This window comes from Cupressus sempervirens, chromosome 10 (assembly GCF_028749045.1).
Source record: "Cupressus sempervirens isolate cs-2001-9-10 chromosome 10, ASM2874904v1, whole genome shotgun sequence".
NCBI lineage: Eukaryota > Viridiplantae > Streptophyta > Pinopsida > Cupressales > Cupressaceae > Cupressus > Cupressus sempervirens.
The window spans coordinates 981,854,914-981,877,904 of record NC_143127.1 but is presented as its reverse complement, the minus strand read 5'-3'; positions in this window follow the sequence as shown (position 1 = coordinate 981,877,904).

Below are 22,991 nucleotides of genomic sequence, written 5' to 3'. Positions count from 1 at the left end.
ATTAATGAGGGAATTACACTTTTTTTTAGAAGGTATTAATCCCTAGGAAAACATATTAACCAATCAAAAAATTAGAATGGAAAATGATAAAAGGATGATATATGAATTGTTGATCTTAATCTAGAACCTTTGAGGATTGTCTATTTAAGAAGGTTTCCTATCCTAATCATATACATAAGTGTATATGTGAAGAGAAGTTAAGTGAAGAAGAAAATAAGCTAAGTACAAAGCAAAATAGTTTAGATAGTGTAACCAAAGCAGTGAAGGACATAACATATATATTAGATAAGGAGATCAAATATTTGGAGAGAGGAGATCTGTAATTAGATTTTAGAGAAAACTAAAGGGTTAGGTACTTAATTAGTTTTAATAGATTGAGTTAGGGAAAATCTCTTAACATAGTGGTTCTAATAGAGCTACTTCAAATCTCCTAACAAAGTCCTTACTTAGTTGTAAGTGTAAAATCCTTTCATAGGGTAAGACCTAACAGTCTTAAAATATTTTGATAGAGTAGACCCCTCATAGGGAAGATCATCTAATATGATCAAATTGTAACCCTAATAGGTCAACTTTTTTGTTGCAACAGTGAAGATTTGTGGGTTTCATCCCCACCCCATTTTTAGCTTCATACTAAAGTATTTCTAGGTAACAAAAATTATTGTGTTATGTGTTGATGATTTTCATCAATGTTATGCTTAGATAGATTTCATTTCAGCATTACATAATTATGTTTTTATGGTATAAGATTTGAGATATGAGATGGATTAGGTGTGAATTATTTTAGAATTTAAAAGTATTTTAGATCTCGATTCACCCCCCCAACCCCCTGCTTAGTATCTTTTTTCCCATTAATATTTCCAATAGTTGGTATCAGAGCAAGTTCTCTTGAAAAACTCTAACATCTTCAGAGGATCTGATCAAGAAAAGGAAAGAAATGGCCATTCAACAAAATGATATACAATACAAGGAAGCTAATACATAAACATTGCTTAATAGTGGGAATACTAATGATAGTGATGCAGTGATAGCAGGCCTACTAGAGAAGAACAACATTTTGAGTAAAGAAGTCAAAGAACTTGAGAGAATAAGAAATTCAATCAATAATATTATGTGAAGTGACTAAACAAAAGAAGAAAGCAGAAGAAGACAAAGCCATGAATGAGGAAGACAAAGATAAATGGCTACCACACTTGAAGAAATATTATTTGAGGTGTAGAAGCTCACAAACAATCAGTTGGACATGATGAACCAATGTTAATTGCAAATTAAGAATTGAATAGAAAGGACATGGAGATCACAAATTTGAGATTACAAAGTGACTAGCTAAGAAGTGAGTTTAGATCTAAGAAAGAAATATTGGAAATAATGAACAAACCAAGTGAAGCTATCAAATAATTTGTAGAGTTGATGAGATCACCAAGGTCATCTAGTAACACTTCTAGTCTAGGACATGGCAAGCATTCTTCATCTACTAAGATAGGAGAGCCATCAAAGAGTGGAGAGCAAAGAAATACAAAAACCAAAGAAAAACCTACTTGTCATAATTGTGGTAAATTTTGACAAACTACCAACATATGAAGGAGAAAAAAATGGTATGCAAAACCCCAAACCTAAGTTTACTAGTAACTATTTTAATTGCAAGAAGCAAGGAGACCAAGCACATGAATCTAGATCAAAGAAAAAAGATGCACCCACTCCACATATATTTGAAGGACATTTTTATAACTATCAAAAATATGGACATAGAGCTCATGAATGCAAATCCAAGGAAAAATCTAACTGGACATCTAAAAAACAAACACATGCACCTAAGTAGGGTAACTCTTACAATTGGGATTTAACACATGGTATAATTTTAATTTTTGTGGAGAGTATGGGCACATTCTAGAGAATTTCATAAAGAAATTTTTTAGAGGTAACTATAAGAAATGGTTGAATGGAAACCTAGTTTTTTTTAGTTGTCTTAAAGTTGGACATGTTAGTAAGAACTACAAGACCTAAGTGCCAACACCAAACAATGGAAAACACAAAGAAAAATAGAAAGTTGAGGTAAAGAAAACATGGAAAGAGATAGTACAAGCTAGAAGGAGTGGAAAAACAAAAGTTGATATTGTTGGAATGCAAACACCACTGAGAGGGGGGGAGAATTAGTGGTTTAAAATACTTTTCAAAACTTGATACAATTACAAGTTATAAAAATTTAACACATGAGCAAGATAGTTAATGAATAAAAAAATGACATAGTATTTTAATGTGGAAAACCCCTTAGGGTAAAAGCCAACTTTGAATTTGAAACTTTATTGGCCACTTGGGCAAATCTATTAGAACTACAACGTTGGGAAGCACCAACACCCTATTTTAGAATCAACAATTCCAAGGAATACCAATCCCTTACACCTGAAGAACCAACTTCCAAAATGAAAATATGAGATATAAAATTAGAGGATCATCTTTGTTACAAAACAAATCATGAATCACTAGTTTCAACTTATTGAAAACATAATGCATGATATACTTCTATTCTCCTCAAAACATCCAATATCCAAATATATTTTATTTTTACATTAAAAAATCTGATCAAATATTGATATGAATGAATGAAGAAGAAATATATAACCCTTCTTCTACCTCTGATAAACTTTTTCAATGAAAATCAAAACACAAATATGAAAATAGAAACATAAAGCATTACCCTTTTCTTTGTTGTTAAAAATATGCTTGCAAATTGTTTGGTCTACAAGGAATTCCACACTAATACTAAAACTTTTGTCAAAACCACCTATTGATTGTTTTAGAGGAATGTATCCTCTACTTATAAACCAAGAAATTCAAAATTTTGGAGGCAGGTACATACCCCAAACTTTCATTAGACCAAAACCTCTCAAAACAAATAAAATTGTCATAACAATTTGGTAACTGTTTCTCATAAATAGACTTTTTCTCTTTCCATACATGTGCTATGCAAAAACTAACAAAGACTCATTTTAGCTACCTCAAAAGTCTTTCCAAAAATGTATGATAGTTGAGGTCTATTTGATAAAAACTCATGTCGACTTTCTCATAGAACAAAACTATTTTTTCATAACCATTTTCTTAAGTGTTTGTCTTGAATATGTTTTGAACAATATTGAAGGACACCAAATAAGATAATTACACGATGTTAAGCATATCATATGCTCATTATGATTTCATTATTGACATCAATGACAATAATCAAAGAACAAATACCAAGGGTTCAACATACTCCCCCTTTGGCATTGATGTCAATACCAACTTCCACCTGTATATCCATGTGTACCTGTATATCTTGTATTTGTACCTATATATCCTAGATCTATACCTATATATCCATCTGTACCTGTATAGCCTATATCTATACCTATATATCCTTATATATGTAGTTGTATATCCAGGTGTACCTATACTTGTATATCCATCATGTAGACATCTTCATCTTTATTTTTCTCCCCCTTTGACATCAATGAAAAAGGAGATATACGAAGGTTTCAGTGTAACAAAAAGAGAAGAAAAATATGCTCCCCCTGAAACCTATCACTCATTTATGAACTTATGCAAGAGAAGAGAGGGATAAAACCCCCTTACAAACCAATCTAGCCTTGTTCCTTGATATCTTTCCATTTTCATCAAGTTTATTTCTAAATAGCCATTTAGAACCTATTACATTTTTATCTTTAGGTCTAGGAACTAATTCCCAAGTTTTATTCTTTTCAATTTGACTTAGCTCCTCTTTCATAGAATTAACCCAAAACTCATCCATACTAGCTTATTTTTATGATTTAGGTCCACTTTGAGATAAGAAATAAATATTAGCACATTCACTAGATTTAATTCTAGTTCTTGTTTGAATACTTGCATGTTTATCCCCTATAATCTATTCTTGAGGATGATATTTCTTCAATCTTGTTCATGTAGCCTTTGTACCGATGGGTTCTAGTGTTTCTATTTGACCTTTTATCTCTTCTTCATCTTCATCAACTTTGTTATCTGCATCCTTCAAGTCTGTATCATTGTCTTGTAGGAAATTATTATCCATTCTTATTTCCATTTTATCTTGCACAACTTCATCCACTTTCACATGTACACTTTCAATAAGTTTATTCAACCTTTTATTAAAACATTTGTAAGCTTTAATTTGAGAAGAATATCCTAAAAATATTCCTTTATCACATCTTGAATCAAAGCTTCCTATTTTATCATTAGAATTCTTAATGAAGCATCTACTTCCAAAAATTCTCAAATGCTTAACAAAAGAAGGATTTCCATATCATAACTCATAAGGAGTGTACTCAGTTTTTACCCTTAGTTGTGCCCTATTTAAAATATATATTGATGTGTGAATTGCTTCTTTCCAATACATGTTTGGTACTTTAGATTCATCTAACATAGTCCTTGCCATTTATTTCACTATTCAGTTCTTTCAATCAACAATGCCATTTTTTTGAGGTGTCCTAGATGTTTCATATTGTATTTTGATGCCATGTTTTTCACATAATCAAAAAGTTCACCTAAATTAAACTCACCACCTTTATCTGATTGTAAGCATTTAATCTTCATGTTTGATTCATTTTCAACCATTTTCTTGAAAATCTTAAACTTATTAAATCACTCTAATTTATGCTTTAAGAAGGTTACCCATGTCATTCTTGTATAATCATCTATAAAAATAATGAAATGCTTTTTCCCATTTAATGACATTGTCCTTGTAGGATAAATTGTATGCATTCCCTTTAGATCTTTTACCTAATGCAACCAACTGTCTAGATTTTAATTTGATTTGACAACCATGGTTATCAAAAACAACTTCATATCCATGATCAAAAATTTGACTAACACTTAAAAGATTGTACTTTAATCCATCAACATAATACACATCATGAATGGACATTTTTTCACTAAGCATCAAAGAACCCAAACGTTTAATTTTCCTTTAAGAATCATCACCAAAACTAACATTGCCACCTTTGTAGTTAATAAATTTGTCAAACTTCATTCTATCTCTTGTCATGTGTCTAGAACAACCACTACCAATTATCCAAAAGTCCTTTTCTTCAGAATGTAGATCCATTTGAAAAATCATAGACTTATTAATATTAGCCCTTCATATCTTAGTCACTTTAGTATCAAATTCTTTATCAACTTGTAGACAAGCATAAGATTGATCATTCCAAAATGACTTACTTTTGCAATTAGTCATAACATGAACAAAGAGATTGCATTTGTAGCATCTTAGACCATTCATTTTAGGAAAGGAATAACCAAAATGAAACTTTGAATACCTCCTTGACATGTATCTACAATTACTTATTCTATGTCCATATTGATGACACATGAAAACAATACCCATGAAAGAAAGAAATGAACCTGTTTGAGTATCTTCTACCCATGAATGAAATGCTTGATATAACCTAATTTTTATCATTGGTAATATGATTAAAGTCTTCATTTTTACCTACATTTCAAGTGGTAGCATTCTGACTTGTATCCTTACTTTCAGATCTAAATATCTTGAATAAAGATTTATCTTTCTTGTCACTAGAACATTGTCCAAGTTCAAAACCAATTCCTATTAGATCATCAGTTCTTCTTTTTTTCCTTAACATATCATCAAAAGTATTATTCTAATGTTTTTATAAATTTCTTCTATATGATACTACTTCATTCATTAACTTTGTACATTCCTAGTCTTTAGAACTTAACTCTTTCTTAGTGACAAAGACAATTCTCTTTTGTTCCTCAACTTGTAATTTCAATTCTATAACTTGTTGATTTAATTCCTTAGTTTCTTTTTAAAAGTTCTCTTTTTCCTTTAAGAATTGATTTTCTTGAAAACTTAAATTCCTTTTTATTTCCTTGATCTTTTTAAGTGCATAAGGAAATTCACATTTTAAATCAGCCTCAACAAGTTCAACATCATCATCACTATCTAATTCTTGACAAATAGTTTCTATAGTCATGAATATAACTTCATTTTCATCACATTGAAAACTACTAGATTCACTATTTGATATACCAAAAATCAAACTCTTCTTCTCCTTAAAGAACTTATTTTTTTTATAGAATTTTTTTTTACTTGATTTCTCTATCTCATCATCTACTTCATCATGACTATTATAAGGAAATTTAGATGCAAAGTGTCCTATTTTAATACAATTAAAGAATTTGAAAGGAAGTTTACCTTTGTATTTACCTACTCCTTTCTTTAATCTCCTTGATAAATGCACTTCAAGAACATCAAGATCTTCTAATTCTGAAGGGACTTGCTTCACTTTCTTTTCCACCTTGAATGCTTCTTCTTTGCTTATGGATTCCTACTTGCCAAACTTTGTTATTTTATAAGCTACAAGAACTCTAGGAATATCTTCCATCGTATACTTGTTTATATCTCTTATTTCTTCTATAGAACATATCTTAGAATCAAATTTATCAAGAAGAGATCTCAAAACTTTCTTTACAACATCAATATCATCAATTTTTTCACTAAGTCCTCTTATGCCATTTATAGTTTCATCTATCTTAAGGAGATAGTCTTCTACCTTTTCATCATTACCCATCTTAAGGTCTTCAAATGTTGATTTCCCATGTTATATCTTGGCTTCTTTAACTCTATCATTACTGATGGGGACACAACCCAAGCACAAAATGGACACAACAAGAAAGGGAAATTTTATTAACTTTGTAAATAAGCTAATACATTTAGTACAGAGAAAATACACTTCAAAACATGCCATATGGGCTTACAATAGCATAAATCTAGAGATAATTTCTCCTTTCAATACCTCCTCTCAAACTCCACTCCAAACTGCCTTTCACAATGCCAGAAATGTCCTTAAATAGACCCCAGAGGGTTAAGGATTAGGAATACATTCTAGAAAGTGCTAGTAGGTATCAACCGGCCAAATAGAAGGCTCTAGAAGTTGCATTAGAAGTTGGCACAAAATTAGAAGAATCTAGAAATGGTAACTGAACTTTTGGGAGGCATAACTTTTGAATCGTAGCTCCGATTGATGAACTATTTATATTTTCGAAAAGCTCTCAAAGCGCTTTATAGCCCTATGGAGGAGCTTCGCTCATCTCCCATTTTTTGGCTCTGTTTGAGGTCATTTAATGCCCCTAACCTGACTTTGAAGCATTCTTAGGATGTCTCTAGAAACCAAAAAACTGCGATAACTTTCAAACCATGGGGCCTTTTGACTTGATTCTTTTTTTGAAATGCTCTAAATTACAATTACATTTATCTAGCCAATTTACACCTTCTAGTTCACCAAAATGATGGATCAATTACATAATCCTATTTTTCAACATTTACACGTATCCCAAAGTGTTCAAATACTCTATCCTAGAACACTGATAGTGGAACTGTGAGAGTTGGAACCTTTATTTGACCCAAATGGGTATCCAGAAATGAAAACACATGAAATAAAAACTAAGTCTAAGTACATTTTTTTTGGGTGACACAGGATTGCCCTTATACCTTTGGATGTTCCTACATTAGACACCCAGGGTAGATTGAAAAGTGACCCTGTCACTTTATGAATGGTAGAGGAAATCCCAAATGGGAAACCTCAGCTGCTGATATCCAAGTTAAGTCCTTGATTGGCCGTCCTTTCGAATTGACCAAATACTCTTCATACTGCCTATTTCTGGTACTCCTACCCACACGATGATCTAGAATGTCTTCTATCTCCTCCTTCTTAGAAGTAGGAATTGGACATGGCTCTAACATTAGCTCCTCTTCTGCACCATCATCATGATACTCTGTCAAGTCTACAATGTTGAAAATAGGAGAAATGTGAATACCATCTGGCAACTCCACCTCATATGCATTTCCTGAGTCATGTTTCTTCAAAATTTTCTAGGGGCCAAATTTCTTCATTTTCAGCTTGTTGTAAGTACCGGCTGGAAATCTTTCTTTTCTTAAGTGTACCATGACTAGATCCCCTACTTGGAACTCCTTATGTCTTCTCCTTTGATCATCCCTAGCTTTATACTCTTGATTTATCTTGGTAATGTATGCTTGAACCTCCTCATGTAGATGCTTGATATGTTCAGCAAATTCTTCAACTTCAACACTTGTCCTCTCCCCTTACTCCATCTTCCTCAATTCTGGTGCAGTCCTTGGGCTACTTCCATATATAATTTGGAATGGTGATTTACCTATACTCCTATTTATAGAGTTATTGTAAGCAAACTCTACTTGTGGTAGAATCAAATCCCATCCCTTGGGCTTATCCCCAACTAAACATCTCAGAAAATTGTTGAGACTTCTGTTTACCACTTCTGTTTGGCTGTCTATTTGCGGGTGATGTGTGGAACTGAATTTCAAGTCTGTTCTCAACTTCTTCCACAATGTTCTCCTGAAATACCTCGCAAATTTAGTATCTTTTTCATAAACGATACTCCTTGGGAGACCATGTAGTCTTACCACCTCTCTGAAAAACAAGTCTGCAATATGGACAACATCATTAGTTTTGTGGCACGGAATGAAATGTGCCATTTTGGAGAACCTATCAACCACCATAAATACTGAGTCATTACCCCTTTGTGTCCTTGGCAATCCAAGAAAAAAATCCATACTTATGTCCTCCCATGGCTTTGATGGAATAGGCAATGGCTGATATAGTCCAGTATTGTGACTAAATCCCTTGGCAACTTCACAAATCTGACAACTCTGTACAAACTTCTTCACATCCTATGAAATTTGAGGCCAAAAATAATGTTCTCTAAGAATGGAAATGGTCTTATCTTGGCCAAAATTTCCTACCATCCCTCCACTATGTTTCTCCTTAATCATATTTTCCCTCATGGAACTCCTTGGAATGCACAATTGACTGCCCTTGAATAACATACCATCCTGAATCAGATAGTCTAACCACTTAGTTCTGTCTATAGTAACAGGCTCTTTACAAGTTTTCCACGCTTCAGCAAAATTAGGATCTTCAGGGTACAGATTCTTGAGTTCATCAAACCCAACTACTTCGACCTGCATTACTGTAAGTAACAACTGTCTCCTACTTAGTGCATCTACAACCCTGTTAAATTTTCCACTTCTATGCTTCAACACAAATGTATAGCTTTGCAAGAACTCTACCCACTTCATATGCCTCTGATTCAATTTACCTTGGCTATTTAGGTACTGTAATTCCTGATGATCAGCATACAAAAAAAATTCCTTTGGCAATAAATAATGCCTCCATTTCTTTAAGGCCTGAACTATTGCATAGAACTCTTGATCATGAATAGAATACTTCTTTTTTGCATCATCAATTTTTCACTAAAATACGCAATAGGCTTACCTTCTTGGCTTAATACAGCTCCAATAGCACTTCCACTAGCATCACAATCCACCTAGAACACCTTTCTAAAATTTTGAAGTGCCAACATAGGTTGTTCAATCACCTTCTTCTTCAACAATTCAAAACTTCTCGTAGCTGCCGCAATCCATTTGAACTCTTTTCTATCCCCTCTTATTGTGTCAGTGAGGGGTGCACATATGGCACTTCAATTTTTCACATCACAAAATTTTTCCTCACACTTGCACCTTGTACGAAATAAACTCCTCCTTTGTCTTGGTTCAATCTCACCACTTAGTAGGACCCTTTCATTTACTAAAGTCTCTCCTCTTTCTGCATCCTCTGAATGTGATGATTGTGCATCCTCATCCACATGAGCAACCCTAGCTTGACCCTCAGCTCTCCTATCTATCCTTCCTTGTTGTTGAGGAAATTCAAAGGCACGATGACCTTCTTCATTACAATGGAAATAGGTACCACGGAAGCCTCCTCTTCCTTGTCCACATCCTCTTCCTCTCCATCTTTGATTTCCAAAGTCTTGATCACGGGAGTGGTTGAAACCCTCGTTCCTCTAGTTCCTACTAGTACCCACATCTCCATTCTTCTTTTGGGTTTCATTTTGACATCTAAATGACCTACCACTACCCCTTCCTCCTTGATCATACCCTCTTTGTGTGCCTTCAAACCTCTTATTTAGCTTCTCTTCAACTCATAGGGAAAATTGGTATGCCTCTTCAATGCTGGTCATTCTTACCAGACTTAATTCCTCCCAGATGCTAGGTCGCAACCCACTGATATAACGAGAAACCTTCTCCTTATTTTCTTCTGTATGCCCTGCTCTAATCAGAAGTCAGTAAAACTCCTCTGTATATTCCCTGACTGATTTTCCTGCTTGCTTTAACCCATGCATCTTGTTAAACAATTCAAGCTCATAATCAATAGGAATGAACCGCTTCTTTAATTTGTCCACCATACGATCCCACCTTGTGATCTTCTCCTTTTCTCTTTTGTTTCTTTCCAATTGAACCTCTTGCCACCAAATTTTGGCATGGCCTTTCAGTTTGGCCTTTGCAAACTTAACCCTATCTGGATCCCTCATATCCTATACTCAAAGTATTCTTCCAGCTCATTGATCCAATCGATTAACTCATCTAGTTTCAAATTTCCTAAAAATACACCCACATCAATTGTAGGTATTTTTCCAAACTTAGTAATGGCGCTAAAAAGCCTTTCCTTTGCCTGATTCATAACTTCCCCATCAAATTCCCCTCCTGGTCCAATTTCTTCTTCTTCATTTTCATCCTCACTTTCGTCACCTGTAGCAACAATTGTTCCCCTACGGAGCTCCTCTTGTAATGCTTGGACTTGCCTTTGGAGGGCTCTAACCTCCTCAAGATTAATAGCTCTGGCCCTTCTGCCATGTTCTCTTTGTGGAGGCATCTTCTTAACTTGAACCCACAACCACACAATCCTGGTGCAAACTACCTCACAGTCAACGCTCTTTCTACACACTCAGGAAAACCAACTCTGATACCACTTGATGGGGACACAACCCAAGCACAAAATGGACACAACAGGAAAGAGAAATTTTATTAAATTTGTAAATAAGCTAATACATTTAGTAGAGAGAAAATAGACTTCAAAACATGCCCTATGGGCTTACAATAGCATAAATCTGGAGATAATTTCTCCTTTCAGTACCTCCTCTCAAACTCCACTCCAAACTACCTTTTACAATGCTAGAAATGTCCTTAAATAGACCCCAAAGGGTTAAGGATTAGGAATACATTCTAGAAAGTGCTAGTAGGTATCCACCGACCAAATAGAAGGCTTTAGAAGTCACATTAGAAGTTGGCACAAAATTAGAAGAATCTAGAAATGGTAATTGAACTTTCGGGAGGCATAACTTTTGAACCGTAGCTCCGATTGACAAACCATTTATATTTTTAGAAAGCTCTCAAAGTGCTCTATAGCCATATGGAAGAGCTTTGTTTTTACACCATTTTTTTGCTCTATTTAAGTTCATTTAATGTCCCTAACTTGACTTTGAAGCATTCTTAGGATGTCTCCAGAAACTGAAAAACTGCGATAACTTTCAAACCGTGGGGCCTTTTGACCCGATTCTTTTTTTGGAATGCTCTAAATTACAATTACATTCATTTGGCTAATTTACACCTTCTAGTTCAGAAAAATTATGGCTCAATTACATAGTCCTATTTTTTGGCATTTACACATATCCCAAGGTGTTCAAATACTCTATCCTAGAACACTGATAGTGGAACTGTGAGAGTTGGAACCTTTATTTGACCCAAATGGGTATCCAGAAATGAAAACACGTGAAATAGAAACTAAGTCTAAGTAAATTTTTTTTGGGTGACACAGGATTTCCCTTATACCTCTGGATGCTCCTGCATCAATTACCATGATATGTGTTTTTCAATTTGTCCCACACTTCTTTAGAAGAACTGCAATGCATTACCTTAACAAAAACATCTTTAGATAAACTATTAAGTATAGAAAATTTAGCTTTCATATCAATTTCATATGTTCTCTTTTCATCAAGATCTATAGGTAAATTAATAGAAACTTTATAACCATTAAAAATTGAAGCCCAAACATCAACATTAATAGATAACAATACTTTTCATAAGCCCACTGAGAGAGGGGGTGAATCAGTGGTTTAAAATACTTTTCAAAATGAGCAAGATAGTTAATGAATAGCAAAGTGACACATTATTTTAAAATGGAAAATCCCTTAGGGTAAAAAATCACTTTGAATCTAAAACTCTATTGGCCACTTGGGAAAATCTTTTAGAGCTACAACTTTGGGAAGCACCAACACTTTGTTTTAGAAACACCAATTTCAAGGAACACCAATCCTTTACACCTGAAGCACCAACTTCATGAATACAAGAAGCACCAACTTCCAAAATGAAAAAATGAGATACAAAATCAGAGGATCATCTGTGTTACAACAAAAATTATGAATCACTAGATTCAACTTCTTGTTGAAAGCATAGTGCATACTTCTATTCTCCTCAAAACATCCAATATCCAAATATCTTTTCTTTTTCCATTAAAAGATCTGATCAAATACTGATAAAAATGAATGAAGAAGCAATATATAAACCTTATTCTACTTCTAATAAATTTCTACAATGAAAATCAAATCACAAATATGAAAATAGAAACATAAAGCATTACCCTCTTCTTTGTTGTTAAAAATCTGCCTGCAAACTGTTCAGTCTACAAAGAATTCCACACCAATCCTGCAACTTCTATCAAAACCACCTATTGATTATTTTAGAGGAATGTATCATCTACTTACAAACCAAGAAATTTAAAATTTTGGAGGTGGGAACTTCCATTAGACCAAAACCTCTCAAAACTGCTAAAATTGTCATAACAATTTGGTAACTATTTTTGATAAATAGACTTTTTCTCTTTCCATACATGTGTTACGTAAAAAATAACAAAGACCCATTTTAGCTAACTCAAAGAACTTTCCAAAAAGTTATGATAGTTGGGGTCTATCTTATAAAAAATCTTATTGACTTTCTCATAGAACAAAATTGTTTTTTCATAACCGTTTTCTTAACCAATGTGAACATTAAGTGTTAATTATATAACACTCAAGTGTTTGTCTTGAATATGTTTTAAACAATATTGAAGGACATAAAATAAGATAATTAAATGATGTTAAGCATAAATTATGCTCATTATAATCTCATTATTGTAAACAATGACAACAATCAAAGACCAAATACCAAGGGTTCAACAAATATCACCCAATCCAATGGATTAGGTGATCACACGCCATCTAACTAAGTAAGAGAAGGTAAGCAGGGATGGTAATCATAATGTATTATCATTCAAGAGTTTTTCACAATTAATGGCTAAAATTCCACATCAACATGAATCAAGATGCATTAGGACAATCCTAAAAGTAGTATTGGGAAATGAAATATGTTTTACTATTGAGTGTCGAGCATCAGTATTGAAGTCTATATTGACTGATCCCTTACAACGACTGAGTTGATGCATTGGCTAAGAAAATTTGGTATTAGCCAAGCATGTCAAGAGTGACTAAGTATTTGAAGATAGGTGCAAATTTTCTAGTGAAATATTAAAGAAAAGCAATGCACAAATCATGAGGAATGATTAGTGTCCCCCACCTAATTTTAGAAATCATTTAGATGTTTAAGCAACAAAAGTCAAAATTGGCACTCTGTCATCAATTCTACCAAAGGTTTTGGAAATTCATGATGTACGAACTTGTTACATGTGCAAAATCAAAGAATTTGGAGATTTTAGGTTAAGAGAAACTTATGAGAAGTTGTGTGATAATGGAGTATTAAAAGAGGAGCATAAGATTGTTGTTGAGAAAGGGCATACTCATGCCATAGTTTTTCCAAAAATTTTCAAAGTAGAATGCATAAAGACCATGTTGAGTTGTGTTCATGACATGAAGGTATGGTTAGAATCAAGATCAACAAGGCCATCATACGCAAGGTGACTACATTACCTACTCTACATAGACCAAATTCAGTAAGATGTGTTGCAAGAAATAAAGTTGAGAAATCAACAAAAGTGAGATGGAATGATCAAGGCACGTCAATTAATGGAATTGAAGACCATGTTATTGAATTTATAGTAAGAGAAATTACACATAAGTTTTATTAATCAAGTCACTTTAATAGTGTGTCATTCATTGCACTGGACTTAGGTTGCAAAATTGTTAAAAAGGATCACAATTATGATCTTGTTGAGTTGTAACTGTAACAAATGACAGAGAATTTTGGAGCTATAAGGAAACTGAGGAATGCATCGTGTAATTTTGGATCTCTATTAGTTTGTATATTTTTCTATGTACACAATTATTTTCCTACCATTAGGATAGTAACATGGGATAGAAGCAAGCTAGCTATGGAGAAAATGAATGACTTGATAAGTCAATTATGAGAAAATTTTGAGGCAATTATGGATAACTATTTTGAGGAGTTCAAGAATAAAATGAAAAATCATATGAGGATTCCTAAATTCATTATAGATAAATATTTTGATGATATATGTTTTAGGATAGATATAGGTTTTGTTTATGCCTAGGCTATACTACCTAGAGTTTCATGGTTAAGGTTGATGACATATGAAGTAAATGTTGATGAAGTCATAACAACTGTGACTACACTTTTGTCAAAAGATGTTGATGTGAATGTTGATCCATTCAGCACATATGACACAATAAAGGATCAAATGACTGTAGAGACAAGTGAGACCAAGAAAGATAAGAAAAGAAAAAAGGCAATTAAAGGTCTTGAGAGAAAAGATGAAGAAGAAGAGGAATCTAAAGATACAGTTGGAGCCAAGGAGTCTAAAGTCAAAAAGCTAGTTGTTTCCAAGCCCAAGGCAATAAAGAAGAAGAGAGTAATAATTTTTTATCCAAAGGTGAACGAAGATCTCAAGAAAGGTGTGTAGAAAGTTGTCACACAACAAGATCCTAAAAGAAGAATATTAATGAGGTCAAAGACAACCCAACCCCCATCTGCCAAACCAAAAGTAAGTCCAGCAAAGAGGAAATAGGCTAGTTCACCTAAGCAAGACATTCCTAAGAGGTTGAAGAGAAGATTAGTTGTAGCAGAGGAGGAAGAAGATGATGAAGAAATCAAGTTTGATGATATCAGAAAATTTTAGATAGAAATGATGATACAATTTAAATCCACACCTATAGAGATAGGACAAGGAATTCTAGAAAATTTGTATAATGAGGTTGATACTAAGTGGAAGTGGGCATTATTCACTAAAAGGTAGATTAGGGAGATCACTTTAGCACAAACAATGCCAAATTTAGAGAAGATGCATATATCTATTGCCCTAAAATATTTTGTGAAGAAATTTATGCCTAAGGAGAGGGCGTATAAAATTTTGATGAATCAAGCTCATGAAGTTGAGAAAGAAAGCATAAATATATGGAAGGAAGAATTTGAGTTCCTTAATCCATCAGCTAATAAAGGAGAATAGGAGGAAGACGAAAGATATGAATACTTCAAGGAAGAAGAGGACGATGCAATAGAAGTTTCAAAACTTGCTGAGGAAATCAAGCAATTAGTAGAAGAGTGTGAACAATAATAAGTTGTCACAATTGAGGATATTCTAGTTTCATCACCGCATGATCAGGATGTCTTAACAGAAGAAGACCTGAAAAATGTTGAACCTGATACATCTCTACCTAGAACCAATCCAATATTAATCCAAATCAAGGATTATCGAAGGATTGAAGGTGCCAAAACTGATAGTTTTGATGTTACATCATTTTTTGTTTATACAAGTGTCGAGAAGCAAGGCAAGACTATTATTGTGTTTCCACAATTTACTTATATCCAAATGGGCCAAACAATTGAGAAGATTGTAGAAAAGAAATAAAAAGAAACAACATATGAAGGATAGAAACCCAAAGAACAAGAGGTTACCAAAGCTGATATACAACTACTAAGTGCCAAGCTAGCTAAGATATTAACTATTACACTTGAACAATAGGTTATGTCTACTCAATAGGAGCATACATAGGTATCTATATTGATTGCAAAGGGTAAACAATTGTAGCTATCACTACCCTATGATACAAACCCTCATTTTAGATAATGATACAATCAGATGACATGATAGAAGAGTCAATAAGTCTAGATGAGGTAATCACTTTACCCATGTATTACTTAAAGAATTTGACATTGGAACAAATGCAAGGTTTGAAAACCTTGTTGAGCCACAAGGAAAATAAAGAACAACTGAGAAGAGAGCACAATAAGAAGTAGGTATTGCATAATATTAAAGACATTTTTGTTGATACATTTGGAATCACCAATGTCAATAGCCAGCATCCAATTTTAGACTAGTTGGTGTATATAGTTGACAAAGTTCAAATGGATGATATTGAGATGAATGATAAATTGATGCAATGGTTTGAGAGAAAGTTTGAGCACAAAGTTTTGGAGAAAGTCTCTAGGGAACTTGTACATAGGCAAGTAGAAATTTCTAATCTAGTCAAACAGATGAAAGAAATTTTGTAGACTATTCCTTCTATATACATGAATCTTTCTAATGTTGAGTTCTTTACATTAGAGAATCAACTATCAATTGATATAATTCAAGTAGATATGAAGTCATGTTCACATTCATTGAGCAAGGACATAAGTTCAAGCTCACCTTCATATAATAAGTTGATATTTGGTCAACATAGGCTAGTTGATTTACTAGATAGAAACAATGGCATGAGGACCAAATTAATTTCTATTCAATTCATGTTTTTATCACATTTGGAGATTATTCAAAAGAGATTGTCCATAGCTTAGAGTCTATTGAAGAAAGAGCACATTTTTCAAATATTGAGAGCTTAATTGATTTAGTTGTTGAGCTAGAGATTCATATTCAAGTCATGGAATCCACACAAGATAGATGGAATAAAGGACTTGAAGAAATTTTGGCTACTCATCAAATTTTTTTGATAAGTACAAGATAGCCCTAGCATACCCAGAGCTATAAGTGACAAAAAAAGAGGGAAATATACTAAGATATATATCAAAGGGGAAATAAGGGAATATATGTCTAGAAATACCAAGGGGAGATATCCACATGATAGAGAAGGTAATATAAATTAGAGTTTTTTTAGCGAGATTTCAGACATGTACATATTATATAGCATTATAGACCAAATTACAGTCTCAGGGGGAGTATAATTTTTGCATGGAAAGCTATGTCATGACAAAGTGTTTTTTCCACTAATATCAAAGGGGAAGATTGTTGATCTCTAAGCCCGAGTTTCCTATTAGTGTCTAACACTTAGTTATTTCCAAGGTAGTGTTGGACAATCATCACTATGACAAAACCATCTAGAGAAGGTCAAGCTACAAAAGGGCTTGTTTATTTATCAACACATGTCGAGCAGGTTAAAGGTTGCCAAGCACCCTAGTTGATATCGAGAAAGCATACTAGTTGAGTAATTCAATTGACACCGAGAGAAAAAATTCAATTATTGTCAAGTGAAAAAAAATGTGGAGGCCGACTGATAGCATGAATGTTAGTTATGACTGAGGGTCAGAACATTCAAGTGTCGAGTAAACTAGTTTTAACATATGAGTTTGTAATTGCACAAACACTTATGTAAATCATTCTAGACGACCTCTACATGATATTTAAGGACAAAAGATATAATTAAGGAGGGAATTATGTGTTTTTTCAAAAGGTATTAATCCCTAGGAAAATAGATTAACCAATCAAAAAATTAGAATGGAAAATGATAAAAGGATGAAATATGGATCGTTGATCCTAATTTAGTACCTTCAAAGATTATATATTTAAGAAGGGTTCCTAACCTAAATAGTGTGTGTGAATCATATAGAGAAGTGTGTATGTGAAGAGAAGAAAAGTGAAGAAGTGAACAAGCTAAGTGCAGAGCGAAGGATTTCAAACAATGCAACTAGAGTAGTGAAGGATAGAACAAATATATTAGATAAGTAGATCATATTTTTGGAGAGAGGAGATCTATAGTCAGCTTTCATTGAAAATTGAAGGGTTAGGTATTGAATCAATTTTAATAGATTGAGTCAAGGAAAATCTTTTGACATAGTGGTTCTAATAGAGCTACTTCAAATCTCCTAACAAAGTCCTTACTTAGTAGTAAGTGTAAAATCTTTTCACAGAGTAAGACCTAAAAATCTTAAAATGTTTTGATAGAGCAGACCCCTCACAGGGTAGATCATCTAATATGATCAAATTATAACCCTATCAGGTTAACTTTGTTGTTTTAATAGTGACTATTTTTGGATTTCATCCTCGCCCTAGTTTTACCTTCATATTAAAGTGTTTCTAGGTAACCAAAATCATTGTATTATGTGTTGATGATTTTCATGGATGTTATTCTTAGATATATTTCATTTTAGCATTACATATTTATGTTTATATGGTACAAGATTTGAGATATGAGATGGATTAGGTGTGAATTATTTTAGCAGTAAAACATATTATAAATCTTGATTCAACCTCCCCCCCTGCCCATGACCCTTTTAGTTTCTTGTTTCCCATTAAGATTTCCAACAAGACTGAACCTAAAAAAGAGATCATAATCAAATGGGGAGAAATTTTGAAGATGTTGCAAAGTTTTTTGTTGCTAAAGATATAGATAGAGTAATAGTTTGAAGAATAAGAATTGTAGAGTTGTATTGTTGTCAATGCATACATTTGATTATTTTATGTAATGTTTTATAATGTAGAATCTTATTTTATGTGTTTTCATCAATGCCAAAGGGGGAGATTGTTAGCCCCAACTAATATTATAATCAATGATGCTATGAATGTATTTAAAAGAGTCATATCAATTGTATATTATCATTGATTTATGCTAACTCAAGAAAGTACCATATCATTTGATTGATGAACAGGATTTGATTTATTAATAGGATTTGAAGAAAGTATAATGAAGATAGAGATTATATGAAAGGTATTGGATGGGTACTTGAATGAGCTAGACAATGATTATGTAATACTAGTTTGGTTGTTTTACAATCATCTATCATTGTAAAGAATTAAAGATTATTGAGTTGTCATTTTGCACTATGCTAAAGGGAAGGAATCCTTTCAAAAACTCTTCTCTTGGCAACCTAATTGAGGATCAACTCCATGGTTCTAGGTGATCTTGTGACCTACTGAAATCTACTCAATTGAACATAAATGTGTATGTTCATGAGGAGGCCTTAGCTAGTTTTGAGCAATTTTGGATAATCTATTTGATCTGTTGCTGTTTGAAAAAGTAACCACAAAAGAGATATATTTTTGGTATTTTTTATTTATGATGAATGCAATTTATCGATGCATCTATATGAATTCCTATTTTAACCAAGTGTTAGAAAATCAAATAACAAAGATAAGGTAACAAGAGATTAAAGAAAATAACTTGAAAGGGAAATTACTAACACACATAAACCATAGAAACAACATGTTTGTGAATTGAATCGTCAAATTAGGAGTAGCACTTCCTCAACTCCACTGATGTAATCATCAATGGAAAATCAATAATAACTAAAATATGTTGCACATTTTATCAAATTGCAAGGCCATGGAAAGTGTGCTCATGTGAGACAAGATGCTATTAAGGAACAATAGGTGATCTTTTCTCCAATTCGTTATGTTAGTAGAATTCATTAACAAGAGGCAAGCACCAAAACTAAAAGGTTGCACAATCATAAGATCATAATAAAGGCATTGGATCCATTAGTATTCATGAACATGCATTCACAAAAATAACACACTCCAAAAGAATAACTATACTCAGAATGAGATCACCAATAACGTATATTATTGCATCAAAATAAAAGCTTGGAGTACATATTACATCCATGCATTTATAAGAAATCATCTCCTCCCTTTGTGTTAGGAGTGAGACTTCTTAAAATGTAAACACATACTAAAAAATAATAAAACAAATCTAATTATATAAAAATGACTCTCTAAATGGTGCTAAGTAGGTCTCCACCCCTATTTATATTCATTAATGGGTACATTAGCCTTTACATGACATGAAAGAAAAAAATAATGAGAAGATAAGAAGAATGCAGCTACAAGATAATCTAGGAGTCTCTTGAAGCTCTAAAAATGGAAGCTTGGCCTTCTCTAGGTGTTTCTAGGAGTTGAACTATCATCAAAATGTCTTTCTAGTTCATGGAATGCTCTAAATTAGGAATTGGAAGTTAAATATTGGTGCATTGCTTCTTACTCAAGACTTTCAAAGCACCTCTATTAAAAGCACACCTATTTACCTTGGTGACAAGTTCCAAAAATAAAATTTTCTTCTAAGTGTCAAAACTAAATTTCCATCATTTGGGTTTTCTTCCCTTTTAGACCAAAATGATGTCTAGATACTTGATCTTAAAATTCTCTATTATTTCCACCACTTGGGTAGCCTCTGGAAAATTGAAACCCTCATACTTGTTCTTCACTACTTGTAGATAATCCTTGTTTCCATAAAATCGTCAAGCTTGATGTCTAGTTCCAACAGTGCTTCTTCGATCTTGAATGCTTGTCTGATGTCATTTTCTGATGAAGCTTCTTCAAATGTACCTCTAAACTATTGAACAATTGATTACACCACTAAAATATTGGTCTTTGACTCATCCTCAAAAATCTAAAGGCTAGCAGCATTGTAGTACCTCTTCACTTCCAAAAACTTCTCTTGAGCCTTGTCTTTAATCCATTGGATTTCTATGTGCAATCCCTCCACAACCTTATTGCCTGTTGATATTTTCTCTATCTAATCATCTATCTTATCAAATTCCTTCACCACAAATACCTCCTTTAACATTTGATACCTTTGACCTTTGATTTATTTTAGAGCTTGTACGTCATTTTCCCAGGTATGAACTTCATCCATTAACCCAAAATCTTGGTTCACTATGGACAACAACTTTTTGGCACTCGACTAGATATGGTGTAACAAACCTAAATTTCCCTATATGATATATACACCTTTTTCTTCAAATATTTCATGCTATTGCTGAGATGCTTACAAAAATAGATCCAACTATGACACTCATGTTCCTCTTCTCCCTAGTGCTTTTGCAAGAGTGATCTTTGGATTCTCTAGGTCAATTGGGCCCACAACTTCATGCAGATAGCCTCTTAATATATCATTTCTCTTCAATAGTGCTATCAACTTGGACTCAACTTGGTCCATATGCCTAAACATCTCTTTCATACTTGTAGTGATCATCACTTTGGTTGTGTCTATTGTGGGTCTTCCCAACATGACCTCCTTGATTTGGTAGTCTTTAGGAGTTAGTTGTTTTGTGTTAGCATGAAGAGGAGGGATGGTTATATGTGCAAGCAAGTCCTGATCTTGGTTCTTTATTATGAAGGCCAGTGTTTGTGCATCACCCATAGGTGGCTTAAGCTTTTTGATTTTTTTCACTAATTCCTTCATTCCCTCCTCAACTATTAGGTCCAACTACCTTTTCTGGCCAAACATGACCTCCCTCTTTATCCATGTTAGGGTGGTGACCATGGGAGACATGTACTTCACTGGAGAGATTATTTTTATTGCAAGATCCTTCCCCTTATTAGTCCTCTCTGGAGTCTTTTTCCATTGAGAAAGTTCCACAATTAGAGTCTTTGTACCTAGTTGGGCTAAGGTCTTAGCCTCTATATATTGAGGAATTTATTGATTCTCTTCAAGTATTTTCCCTTCCTTAGATACTTCATCAACATGTAGCTGTTGAGGCTCTCCTTCCTTAGTCGCTTGTTCTTTTTCTTGTGTAGGCTTAGGAAGTGGAGTCATTGAACCTTTATCCAAAAATTTCATATCCTAAGATGGTGGTGGTGGAATGCCTAGAGGTCCTTAAGGTAGAGGTAAAAATTGATTCTAGTCCTCTCCTAAGGGTTCACCCATGGGAGCATCTCTTATTTTCTCTCTCACCATCTTGGTGCCAACTAAAAATAGTCAATCATCCCCATAAATCCCTAGCATGCACTTTAGTGCATCAAGTGCACCCTTACAAGTGCCTAGTTGTGCTTCTTTAGCCTTGAAATGGCTTTTATGCATAGTTGTGCACATGCACACCTTGGTGAGGTGTGCAATGCACATGGCAAGTGTTAGGGGAAAAAAATTAAGTTTTTTTTTTCTTATGTGAGAAGTGGAGGTGTGCACATGCACACCTCTGTGGCTCCAAAAGCCTTGACCAATTTGCATGTTTTAGGTTCCTTATTGTTTAATTATGGGATCACGTGCACATGTGCACCATGTGGAGGTGTGCATGTGTGCACCTTCATTAGGTGAAGCCCTCTTTTGTCTTAGTTTTAGGTCTTAGGTTAGTTATTTAGGGTTGTCCATGCAGAGGTGCACACATGTGTATATTATGGAGGTGTGCATGTGTGCACCTTCATGTTGGGGATGCTAAAACTTGTATTTGATGTTTGTAGGGGACCAAGAGTAGAGGAGCGCACATTGATATGTGTGGAGGTGCACTTTAGAGCTATGGAAAAAAAGAAGTGAGAGTGAGAAGGGGGTCTAGGGTCTTATATAAAGCATGGGCCCAATGTACATCTCCATGGGTGTGCACCCTTCGGAGATACCCAAATGCACAGTTATGCATCTCTAGAAGGAAATGTAGTGCACACTTGTACACTAAGCGCACATGTGTAGCTAATGCAGGAGCATCCTAGGTTTCATAGCTATCCTACATGTTTGTAAGGTCCTTAGTTGTTGTCAAGTTGCAAATGCCTTACATTGTCAAGTTCTCTTTGGTTGTCAAGCTTGAAGTTGTTGTTGAGTTCACAATTGTTGCGAAGCTCCTTTGATTGTTGTTGGTTGTAACCCTGAACGCCTTACAACTAGGCATGTATATATATTATTTGATGAATCTATAAATCATTTTAGCTCTTCTATCTCCTTTGGTTGATGTTATTTGAGTTATTTTCCACTGTGTTTACTCTTGCAAGTGGATTGGTTAGTTGGGTTTGTCATTGGCCCTAGTTATCTCATGTCCCTCCCTATGTTAGGTGGTATCAGAGCTTGAGGTTCATCCTTGTGGAGATTAGATCATGTAGAACCCTAAGTTGGATTTGCTTGTAGGGTTGAAAATCTAAGGATTTGGCCTACAACTTGCAAAGGGTTATGATCTTGGAAGAACCTAATTGTAA